The sequence below is a fragment of the Phodopus roborovskii genome, unplaced genomic scaffold (assembly GCF_943737965.1).
Source record: "Phodopus roborovskii unplaced genomic scaffold, PHOROB, whole genome shotgun sequence".
In the NCBI taxonomy this organism is placed as follows: domain Eukaryota; kingdom Metazoa; phylum Chordata; class Mammalia; order Rodentia; family Cricetidae; genus Phodopus; species Phodopus roborovskii.
In genome coordinates, this window is record NW_026126418.1 from 72,045,581 (window position 1) to 72,063,551 (window position 17,971).

General features: G+C 44.0%; 1 protein-coding gene across 9 annotated transcripts in view; it reads right to left on the reverse strand.

Annotated features, from left to right (window-relative positions):
* Nucleotides 1-17,971, reverse strand: part of Fnbp1 (formin binding protein 1) — a 195,728-nt gene that overhangs the window by 39,493 nt on the left and 138,264 nt on the right. The window lies entirely within an intron of this gene.

Here is a 17,971-nt window from a genome sequence, read left to right on the forward strand (position 1 = left end):
ACCTACCAAGAGCCTGCCTAAGTGTTGGGTGTGGCCAGGAAAGAGAATAGAACACACAGGCCACCAGATAGTAATAGTATAATAGGATATTAATAGCACAGCATAGTATTACCTATTTTCTAGGCACTTTTACATCAAAAGATACAAACCTACAGAGGTAAGCAATAACATGAGACTTCTCCAGATTGCCGACGTGCAGGGGCAGCTAGTCAAAATTACTAGCCCAGCCTCTGGCCCGAAATCAACTTTACATCTGTGAACACATCCTAGTGAAACCATTTTATGGATTTGCTTGCTTATGTATCTATTTTTCATTCTTGAGACAGACTTCCCTGAAGGCTAGGCTGGCCTCCCATTCCTTGTGTAGCTAAGGATGACCCTGAAAGGCCCTCCTGACTCCACTTTCCATAAGCTGGGACTGCTAGCTTATACCCCCAGTACTGTCTTATGCAACCCAGAGCCATGCTGACTGGGAGGCATGTAAGGGCTCAATTGGATTTCCAGCCCGGAAATCTTTTTAAATGTTCATAAGCGGGATCCTGCAATATAGGCATAGAGTGGTACACACCTACAACCACAGCATTTGGAAGGCTAAGACTGTGAGACTGTGTCTCAAAAACAAAATAAAACAACAAGTAAATAACAAATACAAACAGACAATAAGAAAAGAGCTAACTTGTGCTTTGGCATTGTTCACAGTTAATAATGTGAAAAGGTAACTGGAAACTAGGGCTGGGGTGTGGCTCAGTACCTGCCTAGCACGCTCAAGGCATTGGGTTCAGTCCCCATACCAATAAATAGACAGATCGATGGAACCCAAGGACCTGTATTTCGGTTGTTAACCCTTGAAAGACAGATGTACAACCTGGTTAAATAATAATAATATAGGCCAGGTGTGGTGGCACACACTTTTAATCCCAGCACCCAGGAGGCAGAAGAAGGCGGATCTCTGTGAGTTCCAGGCCAGCCTAGAACAGCGAGATCTAGGGCATCTTGGGCTACACAGAGAAACTCTGTCTCAAAATAGAAATACTAATAATGATGAAAATAATATTTAATGAAAAGAAATGAAAGTCTTTTAAGATTTATTTGTGTGTGTGTGTGTGTGTGTGTGTGAGAGAGAGAGAGAGAGAGAGAGAGAGAGAGAGATGTCTGTGAAGAGAGGAGAAGGTGTCAGATGCCCTGTTGTTACAGGTGGTTGTGAGCTTCCTGATGTGGATGCCAGGAAATGAACTTGGGTTCTCTGCAAGAACAGCAAGCATTCTTTATCACTGAGCCAGTCTCCAGCCCCTAAAGTATAGCCAGTGCACCCTCACCTGGGGATTGAACCTAGACCTCACCAGCATGAAACAGTATTTATAGCTTAATTGCATTATGAAGGAATATCTCCTTTTGTCTCGATGAGTAACCCTGAATGCTGGAATAATAAGAGACCTGAGAGGCCTGGCCTGCCTCTGAGTGGGCTCTGTGAAGCTGACAGAGGGGGAGATGCAGGGACAAAGGAGATGAAGCCAGTCTTTGTCCTGCCACGTCGTGGTATAAGTGGCATTGTTGAACTTTTCCAGCAAAGGGTCTCATCTAGAATACATTTGCAACTTCAAAACTAAGAGTGCATTTGACAATGTCTACTCAGTCAGAGCCTTGGGAGTCGTTGGAAACTTCCAGGCCAAGGGCTTGCCAAAACAATGCAGCCTGTCTGGGATAAATTATAAGGGCAGTGAAAATACAAAACAGAAAAACTTCAAAATAAGTTAACCAAAGAAATATGCCGGAACTATTCCAGCAATTTCCTGAAGTTTTTTTTTTTTTTTTTTCTTCCCCTCCCTCCAGTCTTATAGTGTTCCAGCCCTGCCTGGGGTTGCGGGTTACTCTGGTGCACAGTCATTGAAATAGGAGTAAGAAAAAAAGCCCAAGCTAAAAGATAGCAAAAGAGAGCTGGATCTCCATCCGGTGGCCATTCACTTGCTAAACAGGGCTAAAAAAAAAAAAAAAGAAAAGAAAAAAGAAAAGGCTTTCTGTTGCCTGTACCCCAGTTACCCAAAGTAGGATTCAAAATATCTGTTAACTCAAGGGGAAAAGCAGTTTCTGCTGAATGGGCAGAAGGCCAAGTGGACAAGTCCATCCCATGTCCAGAGAGGAAACTGCAGAAACAAACCTGGTGTGAGCTTACACAGAGCCGAGGAGGGATGGGGCCCTGGTTTCTAAGACATTGCCATTGAAGCAGACTGTAGTGTTTCATTATGGATGTTTGAAGCTGAAGTCTCACTCTGCATCCCTGGCTGGCCTGGAACTCTCCATGGACACCAGGCTGGCCTTGAATGCAGAGGTTGCCTGCCTCTGTCTCCCAAGTGCTGGGATTAAAGTTGTAGGCCTACACTGAGGGATGAAATGATTGTACCTTTCTGCCTACCTTCTCTCACCCAGGGTTCACAAAGGTTCTGGCATCCAAGGCTAGGGACATGCTGGCTAAAGGCAAAGGTCTAGGGCATTGCCAGTCTCTGCCACCAGGGTTAACACAATGCTTCGCTTATTTCTCAGGATTACACTAGGGGCACAGCTTGGGTACACACAGAATCGAGAACATCATACTTCCATTGTTTTTATTTTCAGTGTATGTGCATGTACACATGTGTGTGGGTGTACAGGTGTATATGTATGCATTTGAGTATGGAGGCCAGAGGAGTTGTTCCCATCCATTTACTAGATTTCTTTTTGACAGTCTCCCACTAGCCTGGAACTTACCAATTGGGCTAGTCTACCTGGCCAACAAGCTGTAGGGACCCACCTGTCCTCACCTCCCCAGTGCTGGGATTATAAATGAATGCTACCACAGTCAACGATTTCGTTGTTGTTGTTTGTTTGTTTTCTTAATCATGGGTTATGGGCTTGAACTCTGGTCTTGATGCTTGCCACCTACTAAGCCATCTCCCCAGCCCTTGGCTTCCATTTCTGAAGTTAATCTGAACTGCCTGGGGGCAGCCGTTGACCTTTACTGTCCAAGTCACAATAAACATCTAATGAAGAATGCTTGATACTTAGCTGGTGTTGGCACACACCTGTAGGTTAAGACTAGAGGATCCCGAGTTTAAAGCCATTCTGAGTACTAGGCCAGCTAGGGCCACTCTCAAAAATGACGGTTTAATGCTTAAAGCCAGCAATGAGACCACAGTGTGACACCACAGGATCTACCGCTGTGACCTGTGTTGGCTCTGTCTGCTCTCTCTAATCTTCACAGCACCTCACAAGAGTCCCCTTGACCAGAGAAATGTCCAAGAAACTCTCAACAGACCTCAAGCTATGGGGGGAGATAGGGAAGAGTGTCTGCTGATAAACAAAGCCTGTCCATGGAAGATAAGAAGGCCAAGCCTGAGATGGTTCAGTGGTTAGGAACACTCACTGCTCTTCCAGAGGCCCTAATTTGGTTCCCAGTACCCACATGGTGGCTCACAACTACCTGTAAATCCAGTTCAAAAGAATCCAAAGTTCCTTTCTAGCTTCCTCAAGCACTCCGCTTTGATGGATATGCACGCGCGTGCGCGCACGCGCACACACACACACACACACACACACACAGGCTCTCACACACATATGCATAAAATTATAAATAAAATTTTATTTGAAAAAGTATGACCAAGCCCACAAGTTAGCAAATAAAGTTTCCTGGCAGAAACAATAGATACCTGTTGTGGGATAATCCCTTTGTACACTGTGAAGATGTGATGCTCTCATTGGTTTAATAAAGAGCTAAATGGCCAATAGCTAGTCAGAAGAGGTTAGATGGGATTTGCAAACAGGGAGAGGGCTCTGGAATGAAGGGCAAGATGAACATGTCCTGCTGAGGAAAGATACCGAGCAATGTAGTAGAATGTAGAAAATAAATATGGGTTAATTAAAGTTGTAAGAGCAAGTTTGTATAGCACAAACAATAAAAGACCCAGAGATAAATACTAGGGTTTAAGCTTTAAGCTGCAGATCAGAGAAGCAAAACAGCATTGCCAGTAGATCTTGTCTCACCAGCTGAAATGGCAATCCTGTCTCCACAAGTCCTCAGAGGCAAAAGCTCTCAGTTCCTATCTCCTCCTCCTTATATTCCTTTCTCCATCCAGCCATGTCCTCCTGTCTCCACCTCCCTAGTGCTTGGATTAAAGGTGTGTGATCCCAGGTGCTAAAATCACCTTTGTGTGAGCTGTTTCTTTTAGGACTGGATCAGTTTCATGTAGTCAGTGTGACTTTGAACTAACAGAGATCCAGCTACCTCTTAATCCTGAGTCCTGGGATTAAAGGTGTGTACTGCCTGCCTAGCTAGTATGGATGCTGGGATTTAAGGTATATATCACCACTGCTTGATCTCTATAGCTTGTGGCTGGCTTTGATTTCTGAATCCTCAGGCAAGCTTTAATAAATCATGAATAGTATATCACCACAGTTAGTAACAAACCTAAGCTATCAACTGAGCATTTATAATTAATAAATCTCTGTGTGGTTATTTAGGAGCTGGCTGGTAAAACAGAAAATTCCACTTATATACATCCTTTCTAGAAAGGCATTTCCACAATCCTACTTCTCTATAGGAAAAACAATCACTGTCAAAGATGCTCCTTCAAGAAAGATTATGAACATATCAAGGAACAAGCCACCATGAGACCCAATACTACAGAAAGAACAATTACCACCAAGACCCTCTATTATCAGAATGTCTGAAAGAAATATAAAACAAGAAAGATGCAAAAGCAAAAACTGAAAATAAGAAGCAACAGAAGTCACAATAATATGATGGTATCACTGAAGGTCTGAAGAAGATGCCAATGGAAATTCTAGAAGTGAAAAAAGTAGTTGCAGAAATTTAAAAACTCAATAAATGAACTAATAGAATAACTGAAAGTGTAGGGTTGGAAAGATACCTCACCGGTTAAGAGCACTGGCTGCTCTTCCAGAGGACCTGGGTTTGATTTCCAGCACCTACATGGCAGTTTACAATTGTCTATAACTCCAGGAAGTCTGATACACTCACACAGACATACATGCAGGCAAAACACCACCACACACAATAAATACATAAAATGTATGTTACACAAAAGTTCACATACAGAGACAAAAAACAAAAGCAGGCAGTGGTGGCTCATGCCTTTAATCCCAGCACTTGGGAGGCAGAGGCAGGTGGATCTCAGTGAGTTCAAGGCCAGCCTGGTCTACAATGTGAGTTCCAGGACGGACACAGACACAGACACAGACACAGACACACACACACACACACACACACACACACACACACACACACACACACACACACAGGGCCTAAAGGCTCTTTCCATGTATGCCCTGTAAACTGAGTTTGATTCACAGAACCCATGTTTAGGTAGAAAGAGAACTGACACTTCATGTCGCTGTGTCACCTCCTCACAATAATAATAAAGTAACAGTAAGCAATGTATGAAAAAGAAGAGGTCTATGAGGTACAATGAGGCGCTGCATACACGTCTAGCATGAGTCCCTGAAACATCAATCCAGAGACCGAAAGATACATAAATTTGAAGCTTTGTTGTTCTCTCTCTCTCTCTCTCTCTCTCTCTCTCTCTCTGTGTGTGTGTGTGTGTGTGTGTGTGTGTGTGTGTGTTTTGAGACAGAGTTTCTCTGTGCAACAGTCATAGCTGTCCTGGAGCTCACTCTATAGACCAGGCTGGCCTCAACCTCACAGAGATCTGTCTGCCTCTGCCTCCAAGTGTTGGGATCAAAGGTGTGCACCACCACACCTGGCAATTTCTGAAGCTTTAATACCTAAAGTTTTCTTGTATTTAAGAAGTAAATAAATACTCAAGGACCCCTGAGGAAATTAAAAATAAAAGCTACGAGTTTTGAAATACCATAACCATGCCACATGACATCAAAGAAAAACAAGAGGTCTTAACCACTACATAATAAAGCCAGCTTTTCTCAGAGGAATGACAATAGCTGACAAGTTCCTAACAGGGTATGAAATGACTGACAAGGGAATGATAGCTTCAAAATGCTGAGAGAGGTAAAAACATCAGTCTAGAATTCCATAACTAGCCAAACTATCACATCAGCCAGAGGATGAAGACATCAAGTGAGAATCATCTAAACTCCTAATAGGAAAGAACTTTAAGCAATTATCATCCATAAAAAAATGGATACTTAATTCAGAAAGGAGTGTCAGAAGTAATACTGGTGGCCTGCATCATTATCAGCATTAGCACATGGGTACAGCTGTGTGGATAGGTGAACAGTTGTTCCCTTAGATGGGACCTAGTCCAGGCTAGGTCACACCTCTGAGGCCTCACACTGATTCCTACTTGTTGCATTTAGTCAGCTTGCCTGTCCACTCACTTATACTTCCCTCACATCAAGAGCTTTGGCTGACAGAAAGACCAACAGCCACATGGTCACCTGGCAAGAACCCTGTCTATGAGGGACAGAAACACAGTCCCACAATACCTGTTGTGCCCATGTAGGCTACTAGCTGTCTAACATGTTCTCAGCCCCATGCTTACCATTTGTAGGGCTGTAGGAGGATTCTGGAGAAGGCCGAGACCAACATTTTCTCAGTGCATGGTTTTTGAGGAGAGGGCTCAAGAGTATCTCAGATGATCACAGTCACTCTGCATCTGACTTCTGAGATGCTTCAGTGTCCCCAACCTCGATGCTCCAGCTCCTCCATCATCTTGTGCAAGGCAACACAACCAGTGAGCCTTCTTTAGGGCAGAAGGAATTCTTCGCAGCCCAGGTGTGTGTGTGTGTGTGTGTGTGTGTGTTGCACATGTGGAAGTCTGAGGACAATTCTTTCTACTATGTGGGTCCCTGAGACTAAACTTGGGTCATCAGGTTTGGCAGCAAGTGCCTTTACCTGCTGAGCCATCTCAATGGTCCATCTTTTCTTTCTCTCTCTTTTAAAATTATTTGTTTTCATTGTTGGTTTTTGTTTTGGGGGGGGGGTGGACAAGACAGGGTTTCTCTGTGTAGCCATAGATATCCTGGAACTCACTTTGTACACCAGGCTAGCCTCAAAACTCAAGAGATCCACCAGCTTCTTTCTGCCTCCCAAGTGCTGGGATTAAAGGCGTCACCACCACTGTCCTGCTCTGTCGTTGTTTTTGGGAAACAGTCTACATAACTCTTGATGCCTTCCAACTCATTATGTAGCACATATTAGCCTCAAACTTACAATCTTCCTTCCTCAGCCTCTCAAGTGCTAGGAGGATTGCCACAAAACATCGTACCAACGTGCCATATCTGGTTTTGGAGGTTAATCTTGAACGTGAACTTGATTGGGCTGAGAAATACCCATGAGGTCAGTGGAACACCTCTGGGTGGGTCTGTAAGGGCTTGTCCACAGCAGGTGAAATGAGGGCTCTGACAGAGTCAACCGATTAAGCTTTCCATAGATTCAGCATTTGAGCAGACTCCTGGGAGAGGGCGGGCTATGGAAGGTGAGGCCCGGCTAGCGGAAGTAGTCACTGGAGGTGTGTCTCTGAAGAGTCTAGCTTGCCCTGCCCTCTTCCTGTGTCTTTTTGCTGGCTTCTGTAACATAATGATTTCCTGCTAGAACAGAACGAAACTTCTAGAACCATGAGAAAAGTATTTCTTTCCTTTAGCTGTTTCTGCCAGGCATTTGGTCACAGTGATGATGAAACTAACAGGCTGTTTGAGTCTGGAATGTTTGTTATTCCCTATCTAGCCACTCCCTTTCTCCATCTGTACCTCTTATCTGTTAACTGGAGCCCCCAGGAAAGTATCCATTATTATTCAACGGGTGCTATGTATTCCTTTATCAACACATACTCTGCTGAATGCCTGCAATGTTTTTTGAGGTCACATATATTCATGTGATTAACATTACATTAAAACCACAAATGTCGGCCACGTGCCTTCAATTCCAGCATTTGTTAGGCCTAAGCAGGAGGACTGTGAGGTTGAGGGCAGCCCAGAGGTGCTCTCAAAAAATAAAAACATGCTGGGTGATGATGGTATATGCCTTTAAGCCCAGCCCTTGGGAGACACAGGCAGATCTCTGAGTTGAGGCTAGCCTGGTCTACAGAGTGAATTCTAGGACAGCTAGAGAAACTTTGTCTTGAAAATTCAACCAACCAACCAACCAAATGGCTGGTGAAATGGTGCATGTATGTTTAATGACCTGAGTTTGACCTGCAAAATTCATGGTGACTCCCAAAAGTTGTCCTCTGACCTCCACAAGAACCATGGCACACACATCGTGGTGCACAAAAGTGTGCATACTTGTACACACAAATACACAGACAGAAGGACACCCCAATAATAGTCCTCTAGTAGAACTGAGGAGGGGAAGCCTTATGTAGCCTAAGACAGACTTAAGATAGGACAGAGCTTTAGGACTTAGCATTCACCACACGCCACCAAGACCTCAGCCAGCCTGAGGTGCGTAATCATATTCTTTGGGCAGGAAACCTCAAAGATAAAATGAATTGTCTCCTGCCTTCCCATTCATAAAGCAGGGACATACTCGGCATGCTGTGCAGCTTTCCACCCTCAGAAGCTGAAGTGCTTTGGGTTCCCCGGGTATTTTTGCACAACTAACAAGCTGCAAGTCTACTTCTAGAAGGAAATACAGGATCCACAGCTCTGACCTGTTTATAGGCCAGAATAGCATTTTTAGCTGGGTGTGTCTTAGTAACTTAAGAGGCAGAGGCAGAAGGATCTGTGAGTTTGAGGGCAGCCTGGTCTACACAGTGAGACCCTATCTCAAAAAAGCAAAGTGTCAGAGAAACCCTGTCTCAGAATGTTTTTTTCCCCCTGGTCGATTATGGTGCCTGTCTTTATACTGGGGTACTCGGGAGGGCAGAGGCAGGCAGATCTCTTAGTTTGAGGCCAGCCTAGTCTACAGAATGAAGTCCAGGACAGCTAGAGTTACACAGAGAAACCCTGTCTTGAAAATCCAAAAAAAAAAAAAAAAAAGGATTTTTAAACTCTTTTAGGTTCCAAGATGCTGCAGTTGCAAAATGTATTTCCTGCATTCGTGCAGATGACTTCCTCTTTTTCTCTTTTTTGTTTTTAAAATTGTCTTCTAGACTCCTGGCAGGGTGAGGGTGTTCCAGGTACCAACAGGACCACACTTTTGCTGCCCTTAAGAAATCATGGCCTGGGCAGTGGTGGCACATGCAGAGACAGGCGGATCTCTGTGAGTTCGAGGCCAGCCTGGTCTACAGAGCAAATTCCAGGACAGGCTCCAAAACAATACAGAGAAACCCTCTCTCAAAAAACCAAAATAGATAAATATATAAAAATAAATAAATGTTGAAAACACACACATATATGATATATGGACTTTAAAAAATAGTTAATCTTTTCATGTGTGTATATACATGTTTGTGTGTGTGTGTATTCTGTAGTCACCTGAAGAAGCCAGAATAGGGTGTCAGATCCTATAGAGCTCGGGTTACACGAAATCAGCAGCTGCTTGACCTGGATGCTGGGAGCTAAACTCTTCCAGAGGACCCACATGATGCAGAGACATACAAGAAGCAAAACTCTCATGCACAGGAAGTAAATGCAACTAAAACTAAGCAAAAACCTGAAAGAGGCTGCTCTCATCTTTAATCCCATCACTCGAGGCAAAAGCAGGTGAATCTTTGTGAGTTTGAGACCAGTCTCAAATGTGCTGGCCATTTATTTATTTCATCCTATCTATCTATCTATCTATCTATCTATCTATCTATCTATCTATCTACCTACCTACCTACCTACCTACCCACCTACCTAGCTATCTGTCATAAACCTGGAATAAACCTGGGAAGAGGGAACTTCAACTGAGAAAATGCTGCTATTCTATTGGCCTGTGGTGCATTTTCTTTGTGTATTTTATGTAGATGGGTGTTCTGTCTGCATGTACATCTGCATGCCAGAAGGCACTGGACCTCACAAGCCTATAGTTATAGATGGTTTTGAGTTGCCATAAGAGTGCTGGGAATTGCACTTAGGACCTCAGGAAGAGCATCCATTGCTTAATGCTGAGCCATCTCTCCAGCCCCTGGAACATTTTTCTTAACTGATGATTGATGTGTGAGGACCTAGCTCACTGTGGGTGGGGCCACAGTGGGAAGGTGGTCCTGGGTGTCTAAGAAAGCAGACTGAGCAAACCCTGAGAATTGAGCCAGTAAACAGTGTTGTTCCAGGGCTCTGCTTATGTTCCTGTTTCTACTTCCCCTTGAGTTCTTATCCTGACTTTTCCTTCATAATGGACTATAAGTAGCAAGATGACAAAAAACAAAACAAAACAAAAAACCAAAAAACCCTCTCCTCCCCAAGTTGTTTTTGGTCATGCTGTTTACCAAGGCAATAAAAAACTAACTAGAACAGTCTACACAGTTCCAGGCCAGTCAGGGCTACATAGTGAGACCCTGTCCCAAAAAATCAAAAGAAAACAAAAACCTGAAATCAGGGGTCAAGAAAGATGGCCAGGGGGTAAAGGTGTTTGTGTTCAACCCCAGAAGCTACATGGTGAAGAATAGCACTGACCCCAGCAAGTGTCCCCCCCCCCCCCCCCCCGCACTGGCATGGCACGGCATGCTCACTCCCTACCCCCAGGAATAAATAATAAACAGATGAATGTAACAACCTGAATTCAGCTCAGTGGAAAAGCATGTGAGAGACACTAATTCCATGCCCAGGACCTCGGCCAAACCAAACCTCAGCTTGCATTCTCGTGTCCATACCTCTTAGAAGTCTTCCTTTCTTCATAACCACTCAGGACTTCCTCCTATCTGGCTTCATAATAGAGACATGTATGTAATGTCTTAAAATGAACTATATTCAAAGTCTCGTGATTTGAGGCTGTCTTTCTGTTGCCCACACCGGATGTGAACTATCTTGAGTGCTGGGATTACAATTGTAATGCCCCACCCCAAAAATGTTTACAAGTCATATTACCATAGGAAAATGAGATGTGGGACTCTGCTCTTGGGTATTTATGTCAAGGGTTCTAATGTAACTAACTTTTGGTTTTCCTGGCTGGCCTGAAACTTGTGGGCCATCTCAAAATCCTGCATCCATCTGTCTCTGACCCCCAAGTACTAGGATTAAAGGTGTGAGCCACCCACACTCAGCAATAATTTAACCTTTAAGTATTTCCTCAAATTGAGTTATGCAACAAAAAAGCCTCATGATTAAACTAGAGAGAAGGTGAACTCACATAGTATCTAGAGAGTTCTGACTAGTCACCTCTCTTGAAGTCTTTTTGTGTCTAAAGGGGGCCCATAAATTGAGACTGTAGCCATAGAAGAACCACATGTCCATGGAGAGCAAAGACCAGGGAGATGGTTTGGTGGAAAGGGCATTTGTAATCAAGCCTGACAACTGCAGTTCTGTCCCCAGCACCCAAATAGTGGCAAGAGAGAACAGACTCTTGAAGCTGTCCTCTGATGTCTACGTGAGCACTGTGGGATATATGTGAGTGTGTGTGCATGCATGTGTGCTCACGCATACACACACACACACAAATAATAATAATAATAATAATAATAATAATAATAAACTCTTTCAAAGGTAAATAAGACAAATAGTGACTGAGAAAGATATTGAGATATTGGGCATTAACAGGCCTTTCTACATACATGTGCATCTGAATATATACCACACACAAACACACACACACACACACACAACAAGAAATTGACACTGAAGTTTGAACAACAAAAAAACAACTTAATTGATATTTTCCATTTCTGCAGCTGTCTGCAGCCAGTGACTGTACATTCTGTTAGACAACACCCTATCATGCATGTAGAAATTACATAAGAGATTCTAGTTACATGACAGACAGGGCAGGGCTATCTATGCACCTGGGCCTGAGATGGACTTGATTTTAACGTGAATGCTCAGAAAACACTACACTCTCTTTTGGGAAATAGTAGTTCACAGGCTGCTCATTTTGACAGTCTTCGCATCTCATCCCATACCAGGCTGGCAAAGCATGGCGCTGTCAGAACTCCAGGACGGACTCTGTAGTGTGTATCCAACAGGGTTTGATTCTGGAGCAGAATCACCATGACCCTGCTTTCAAGGTTTTTTGTCATTTGAAAGACATTCCAGAGCTGTCTATGGGAAAAGTCACTGCACACTAAATATCAGGAAGGCTGTGGAAGGCAAGTTTCTTAAAGGCCACAATGGAATGGTTCCATCAGCACCTGCAAGGCCCACATCCTGCCAGCATCATGACTGAAGGACCAAGAATGGATTCAAACATTTCAAATATTGGCGATCCCATCAACTTGCTATATTTTCTAAAAAAATAAGAAACAGGACTAGGTGTGTATCTCTGTTGGTAGAGTGCTTGCCTAGCATGCATAAGGCCCTCAGTTCCACTCTTACCATGAAATAAACCAGGCATGATGATCCACTTCTATCATCTTGGCCCTTGGTAGAGCCTGCTTGATCTCAAATAGAGACCCTGCTTCAAAAGGCCAAAACACAAAACCAAACCTCTAAAACAAATAACAAAACTTCCTATCTCTGGATTGGGGCAACTTGTATCCCTTATCTTGTTTGGTAGCTTCACAGTTTCTTTTTTTCCTGTTTTTGGTTTTGAGATAGGGTTTCTCTGTAGAGCCCTGGCTGGCCTTGAACTCAGAAATTGGCCTGTCTCTGCCTCCTGAGTGCTGGGATTAACTTTGGGCACCACCACCACTGCCTGGGTTCCTGGTTTCATGTGTAATGAAAGCTCATGGAGCTGCCCTGATATGGTCACCTCAGCTGGACTGGCTGGTCAGCCCCCAGGACCTGTCAGTCTATGCTTCACAAGTGCTAGGATTCAGGTATGCACTACCATACCTGACTTTCACATGGGTTCCCGTGCAAGTACCTCAGCCATCGAGCATCTCCCCAGTCCCAAAAGAGAGCTTATGGGTTTTTGTGTTGGGGAAAGAATAAGATCTGTTTTTACTAAAACCAGAAAATATATTTCAACACATTTGACTAACTAGATTAACCAACTGAAGCTAGTGGAGCCCAAATTCTGACAGTTTCTTCTCTGCAAAGGCGAGAATGAAGAACAACTTCCATGCAGTTGGCCCCTTCTCCTTCATCACTGTGTCTCTGAGGAATACAGTACCTAGGGAACATCCCGATGTACACTCCTGCCCAGAGAAAAAGCCTTTTTAGGGAATTACCAGGCTCCTGGCCACAAGTCTACTGTGTCCTAAGGTGGGTGAGAACCTATGCAGGAAGTCTGAACACGGTACTGTGACAATTTTGATTGAGAGCCACAGGAGGAGGGACAGTGACATCTTCGGAAAGAATGGGAGATTCAGCTCATATGTTGATCCAGAAATTCATGCAAGTTTATACTACACGTCCCCTGGGCCATCACACACAATCTAGAGTCTAGACAAATGTATTCTGGGAGACACGGCACAGTGTTATATAAACTGTATGGCTGTCTGCTAGGAACAGGAAAGTGAACTGAGTCAAATATAGTCAGGCCACTTAATCATTGTGGGAACAGGGTGGGGGGTGGGGATGGGGAGGGGGTGGGGGTGGGTAGATGTCATGTTGAGTCAAAGACTGTCAAGAAGCAATGGAAAAAGGGTGTGGTCATGCACCCCTGAAGTTTCAGCATTTGGGAGGTGTAGCAGGAGGGTGGCTAGCTTAGGCTACGTACAGAAACCTGTCTCAAAAAACAAAGCAAGGATGGAAATGAAGAATTCAGTGAGAAAAGCTGACTTCACGTCTCCACATCGTCTGCGGTGGATGGTGGACAGTAGCTTTCAGGTCACCCTCAAAACAAAAGGACTTAAAATATTCAGCACTGATGTCCATGGCTCCCTAATTGGGAGTCTCACATTCCTGCAGAGGGTGGCCATGGCACTTTAGAAAAATTATACCCCCCTCCCCCTCGGGGAAAGATAAATCAATGGAAATTGAGGTAGCATTTCAACGCCAAACATCCTAAACTGGGGGTGGGGAGATGACTCAGTGAGCAAAGTGTCTGATGTGCTGGCAAGAGACTTGAGTGTGCATTCTCAGCACTTAAAACAAAAAACAAACAACCCTAATAACAACAACCACTCAGTGCCTCAGTGCGAGCAGGGTGGGGACATGCCGATTGGGAGCTTGCTGGAGGCTGGAGGGCAGCAGAGCCAAAGCAAGCTCCAGGTTCGGTGAAAATAAAAATCCACCAGGATCAAAAAGTAGCAGACAATGAAACATTACTCAAGGACCAGAGAGATGGCTCAGTAGTTAAGAGTCCTCTTGTCTTCAGGTCTCTGCAGGTCCCTAAATGCACATGGACATACCCACACACATATGTTATTGTCACAGAGGAGCATGGTAGACATTTAAGAGACAGTAAGAACTGAAGGTGTGGCGTATGTCTGTGAGGTTCAGGCAGGGGAAATGAACTTAAAGCCAGCCCCAGCCACATGGCAGGGTATCATGTCAGCAAAAGGAAAGACAAAAAACAAAAAGCCAGAACTAGATAATTTCATCTTATAATGAAGAGCAACCTCCCAAAACCTAAGTGAACTAAAACAGAAGGGAAAGGAGATTTTATGAATTCAACAAATAGGCCTTCCTTCCCTTTTTTTTTGGGGGGGGGGGGAAAGGGACTCATTATATACCCCAAGCTAGCCTCAAACTTTCATCTGTCTCCCATCACAGGATCACAGGTGTGCACTACCTCACTCACCGAAATGAAAAATCTTGAATAAAATATGTCCAATAACTAGTTTGCGTACTTAAAGAAACACAATCTAGCTGAGTTTATCCTGGGATAATTTAGTTCAATGTAGGAAAGCATTAAAAAATGAAGGAAGCAGATACTTGATTATCAAATCAAGCTTTTTAAAAAACATATTTTGGAGAGCTGAAGAGCTGGCTCTGCAGTTAAGAACACTTGCTGTTAAGCAGGGTGTTGGTGGTGCATGCCTTTAGTCCCAGCACTCGGAAGGCAGAGGCAGGAGGATCTCTGTGAGTTCGAGGCCAGCCTGGTCTACAGAGGGAGTTCCAGGACAGGCTCCAAAGCTACATAATGAAACCCTGTCTCAGAAAAACAAACAAACGAACAAACAAACAAAAGAACACTTGCTGTTCTTTCAGAAGACCTGGTTCAGTTCCCAGCACCCAGACCGTATGACTCACAACAGTCTGTAACTCCAGTTGCAGGGGCTCAGACACCCACCCTCTTCTGACCTCCACAGGCACTGTACACCTGTGGCACACAGACATATATTCATGCAAACACCCATACACATAGAATAGAATAAAGGTATTTTGGCAAAACAAGAAATGAGGGACAATTTCTTTTTTTTTTTTTAAGATATATTAAAGCCAGTTTTGGGGGCTGAAGAGATGGCTCAGTGGTTATAAGAGCACTGCTGCTCTTCCAGAGGACCCGGGTTCAATTTTCAGCAACCACATGGCAGCTCACAGCTGTCTGTAACTCCAGTTCTGGCAGATCTGACGCCGATGCACATAATGAAAGTGCTTTACCACTTTTAATTTCTCTTCCCTTCCTCCCCCCTCCTCCCTTTTTTGGCCAAGATCTCCTGTAGCCCTAACTGGACTCAAGCCAGCAGCAAGCTTACTGACTCCACCTCCCAAGTGCTGGGGTTATAGGCCTATTCCACTACACTCTTAGTGGAAAAGACCTGAAGCACTCTCCATAATCAAGAAGAAGATAAAGAAACCCACAATGACTACTGTTCTCTGTACAAGGAGGTCACAGATTGCAGAGAAAGATAAGAAAAGCAAATAAAGAAGAGGCACAAAGATAGATAAGGGTAGTGGATACAACTGCCAGTACCGGCTGCTGGAGGAACCCAACGCAGAGGTTGGCCAGGGGACCCTCGGGCTCTGATATTGACATGTTCTAGACATCCATGAATTAGGGTTTCAGAAACAGTGTTAATGAGGCTTGAGGGGTGGCTGCCCTCACAGAGGACTAAGGTTCAATTCCCAGCACCCACATGGTGGTTAACAACTCCATATAACTCCAGTTCTAGATCCAATGCCTTCTTTTGCCCTTCACAGGCACTAGGCATACAGGTGGCACACAGACATACATGCAGGAAAACATTGACACACAGAAAAAGAAAACTAAATAAAAAATTTTTAAAAGAACATGTATATTTATGCTATACACACACACACACACACACACACACACACACACACACACACACCCCACCCATAAACTGAGTTGACTTCATTTAATCTGGAGTTTTTAAACATACTTCAGTGTAGGAAGATAAGGCCTACGAGGCTGAGACATGAGCCAACCTGGATCTGCCTGAGGGCCTAGCAATAGGTGCTGTCAAAAGTCCAGGTTATGTCTAGCCAATGAAAAGGAACCACTCAATGTCAAGGAATCAGGATGCAGCCTGGGTGTTGGAAGGAGAGAATATAAGGCTCTGCCTATTGCTGAAAACATGAGTCGGCTGTGTCTGTGCTATTGATACCCTGCCTTCTCACCCTGCTCCCTGAGGGAGCCGTTAGGACCCAGCAACACTTCAGTCTACCTTAGTTTTGATTATTACTTAGAATTAGCTTCTATCTATCTATCTATCTATCTATCTATCTATCTATCTATCTATCTTTCTTTCTTTCTATCTATCTATCTATCTATCTATCTATCTATCTATCTATCTACCTACCTACCTAATCTATCTATTTTTTGATTTTTGAGACGAGGCTTCTCTGTGTAGCTTTGGAGCCTGTCCTGTAACTCACTACGTAGACCAAACTGGCATTCAATTCACAGAGATCCTCCTGCCTCTACATCCCAGGCTCTGAGATTAAAGGTGTGTGCCACCACCACCAGGAACTTTTATTTTTAAAATCTATTCATCTTGCATTTTTTAACTAGAAAATTTTTTAGTTATGTGTGTGTCTATTTGGGAGCTACATATGAATAAAGTTGTCTACAGAAGCCAGAGGCATGGGATCCCTTGGAGCTGGATTTACAGGATGTTGTGATCAGTCTGAGGTGGGTGCTGGGAACTCAAGGTGGGTGGGTCCTCCGCTAAGAGCAGTGTGCCCTCTTACCTCTGAGCCATCTTTCCAGCTGTGTATATTTGGCCTGTAGTTTATATTTTTGAGACAGGGTTTCTCTGTGTAACAGCCCTGGCTGTCCTGGAACTCTATATGTAGACCAGGCTGGCTTTGAACTCCACCTCCCTCTGCCTCCCGAGTGCTGGGATTAAGGCGTGCGCCACCACACTTAACTCCATACATACATTTAAAGACTATTTTATGTCTGTGTATCCCACGCATGCAATGCCTACAGAGGCCAGAAGAGGACATCAGACCTCCTGGATTTAGAGTTACATATGGTTTTAAGTTGCCACTGGGTGCTTTGACTCCTCCCCAGGGCCTCTGGAAGAGCAGACAGTGCTCTCAACCACTGAGCCATCTCTCCAGTCCCACGTTTTTCAGTTTTTGGAGACAGTCTTATACGTGCTGGACTAGCTTCAAGCCCACTGTGCAGCCAAGGATGACCTTGATCATCTGACCTTCCGGCCTCCACTCCCAAGTGCCGGGATTACAGGCATGTAGGCACCACTGTCAACTAGGTAACATTTTAAAGGTCTGAAGAGGGCTGTCAAGACGGCTTACCAAGTAAAAGGGCCTGGTGCAAAACTCAGTGATTCCTAGGATGCACATGGTGGAGGCATAACCGAGACCCGAGTGTTCCTCGTCACAAACACACTCACACACAAACAAATGGGTGCGACTTAAAAAGTAATATTTAAGCAGCACTTTAAATACAACCAGTTAATATGAATTTATGGTAAGCATGGTCCTTTAATCTAAAAATGAATATCTTTTGGTAAAATAGAAATCTCCCTTCGCAATATCAAGAATAAGTATTTTAGAAGATTGAAGAAATTAAAGAAAACATGGCCACGTATCCCTCCATCCTAATTGAGCTATTTCTCCACTCAAGGCATCTCAAATTCATCTGGCAGAACCAAACAACACTACGAGA